Here is a 3,337-nt window from a genome sequence, read left to right as displayed (position 1 = left end):
ATTGGAGTACACGAAGGCCAGTCTAACAGAAAATGTGTTTTAATTCAAAATATTAATTCAGGAAGTACAGGACTTGTTCTTTTATTTTACCTTCCAGCTATCATCATGTTAATCACCTACTTAAAGATTTTAATGGTGGCACAGAGACAGGCACGCAGCATCCAAAACACGACCTGTCAGAGAAAAAAATCTGAAAGTAAGATGGAGAGAAAAGCCACCAAAACTTTAGCTATTGTAATGGGAGTTTTTCTCATCTGTTGGAGTCCTTTCTTTCTTTGTAGGACCTTTAACCCTTTCACTAATTTTATAATTCCAGATGCTGTGATTGCTATATTTAAGTGGCTTGGGTGGTCAAATTCAATGCTCAATCCATTGATCTATGCCTTCTTTTACAGCTGGTTTCGATCAGCTTTCAGAATGATTATTTCAGGGAAACTATTTCTGGGTGATTTTACTAAGTCAAAGCTCTTTTGACTCTGCGCTGAAATGTAAATTCATCTGTACTTTGGTTCAGAAATTACATCTTCCACTACATGCCTGCTTTACTATGCATGTACGTACCTGTATGTACAACTCAGTATACCAATAGCACCGGCATAGCTGTCAACATTTATGTTTTTAATTATGCAACCTTTTAATGCAATGGGTTGACTTTTGTGTTATGTGTGGATGGTGTGTCTAGATTGTGTTTCATAGTTGATCTTGTAATTTAAGTGATTTCAGACACAATCAGTGTATGATTATTCTATAATATGGGAGAGTGCACTCAAAGAAAAAATATTGGCCAAAATGCATGACAGAAATTTCCATCCATTTGAATTACATAGGTTAAATATAAATTAACTAATAAACCTAATGTGAAGCAAGTAATAAGATTTATGTCATAGTACTAATAAACTCAATATGATTCCACTGCACAGTAATGTAGTAGTAACCAGGTTTATGCATTCAATATTAATAAAAATCAATTTGTTTGCCCAAACCCAACAGCGAAAATAAATGCAGTCATTTTGAGATCATTAGTACTATTGCATAAATCTTATTACTTCCTTCACATTAAGTTTGTTTAATATAAATAAACTAACAAACTTAATGTGAAGCAAGATTTATGCAATAGTACTAATAAACTTAAAATGACATGCATTCTTTTTCACTGTTGGGTTTCGGCAAACATATTCACTATTAAAATTGAATGCATAAACCTGGCTACTACTACAATACTGTGTAGTGGAATCACATTAAGTTTATTAGTACTATTACATAAACATTATTTGCCTCACATTAAGTTTTAAGTTTATTGATTTATATTAAACCTATGTAATTTAAATGGATGGAAATTTCTGTCATGCATTTTGGCCAAAATCATTTTTTGAGTGAAGGACTTGTCAGTCCAAATGCAAAAAACAAACAAAAAGTAATTTTCTTGATATAAGACATGTTATTGCAAATGTTACCTCACTATTAATGATCTTTTATGCATGTAACCTAAATTCTTTGTCAACAGCTCTGATGATGTTCTTGAGGACAAACATTTCTGCGATCAATCAAAATATGTATCTGGCATGAGCACCTTCACCACAACCACATATTTATTATGTGTTGCTGTTGGTTGTTTATCAGTTCTTATAATGTTTGGAAACCTTCTTGTAAAAATCTCCATCATTTACTTCAAACAGCTCCACACTCCTACAAACTACCTCTTGACTTAATTGAACATGTGTGTATACTATAAAGACATTTACACCATGCATCCTCTGAGATGACGGTTCCTAGTTCCCTCTCCCAACACCCTCTCAGATGTTGTGTACTTGGAGACTTTGTCTGGTGAGTTATAAGTTTCAAATGTTAAAATGTTCGCTCTAGTATAGTTCCTGACTTGCAAGTACCTAAAAAAGTGAGATGGTTGTAAATCAAATTTGCCTTTAAGTTAGTCAAATGAGGTGAAAACATTGTCATTGTAAAAGGCTTTCACAGTAACCAGGCCTTTCCCTTTCCAGCTAGAGAAAACAGGATCTGACTGAGAGGGATGAAATGCATGATTGTGACAAATGTGGGCAAACATAAAAGTGTTTGTTAGATTAAATGTTTCTTTTTAAATTTGGTACCACACCTTTAATGAGTGTTCTACTATAAGTCCAATCCCTTTAAATGGTCCAGGACTTCTCTTTGGAGTAGTGCCAGGAGGGAGGTACCAGTGATGTCTACCTGTTCTATGGCCAGCCATGATGGGGTAGGGGTCATTAGGTTCTACAGGGTAAGCTCGCTACCAATATACATGCTCATGCATAATAATAATGTTGGAATAGAGGGAGCACTAGTCTACCCCGTTCTTTTGACTTGCAAAGGTGCTTCATACTTATGCGTTGTGGTTTATATCGCCAAATGATAGAGTCCAATATTGAGTCCAATGTTTTAAAAAACTTTTTTGACCGAAAAATGGGTATATTTCCAGTTCCAAGATATTTAACATGGGTGGTCACTTTTACCGGTAGATTCCCGAGAAAGTTGGGGTGTAAGTCCTCGCTCAGAGGCATAAATTCACATTTTTGCCAGTTAGTATATCCTGACAGCTTTCCAAAATATTTAATTTGGTCCAAATTAAACATTTTTCACTCGGGAATTCCTTTTATGGCCATGACAACCTGCTGTAATGTAAATTCAGAGTTAAGTTCATTTTGTGCATTGCAGTCTATTTTAGGAAGCGGGATTTTGCTGCAGAGCTTTGGGATTTATATAGATTTTCATAAAAGTCCCTGAAGCACTTTCACCAGGGTGTGTAACAATAGAGCTTGTCTGACTTTTAATTTCATGGATAGCCCTGCTAGCCTGCGCCCCTCATAGCTGTCGTGAAGGCAGAGGGCAAGGTTTATCCCCCAACTAAAATTGTCTGTGCCTCACTAAAGTATTGATTTGTTGAGAGAGAATACTGTGATATTCATGATTTAACTTAACAGTCTCCTTCAATAAAGATGAAGATGGAACCTTTCGATACTGTTTTTCAAGGAGGGCAAGCTGTGGATCTATAACTGAAAACCTTTGTCTCCCGTGTTTTGTTTTGTGCAGCTTCATAGGGCAAAACAAAACTTCTCATCACAACCCTAAAGGTTGTTTTTTTTCTACCCAAAGTCCATACCTATAGAAACCGGGCTGTGGTCTGAAATTAAGATGTTGTGATATTTAGATGACTTAGTCATTTCTATTAGCTTAGAATCAATAAAAAAAACTAGTCATTCCTTGTGTATGTATTGTGAACTTGTGAGAAGAAAGAATATTCTTTCTCTGTGGGATTGTGAATCCTCCAGCTATCAACCAGGTTAAGCAACTTCATCAGATTATT

This window comes from Larimichthys crocea, chromosome XI (assembly GCF_000972845.2).
Source record: "Larimichthys crocea isolate SSNF chromosome XI, L_crocea_2.0, whole genome shotgun sequence".
Taxonomy (NCBI): domain Eukaryota; kingdom Metazoa; phylum Chordata; class Actinopteri; family Sciaenidae; genus Larimichthys; species Larimichthys crocea.
This window is presented reverse-complemented; position numbering follows the sequence as displayed.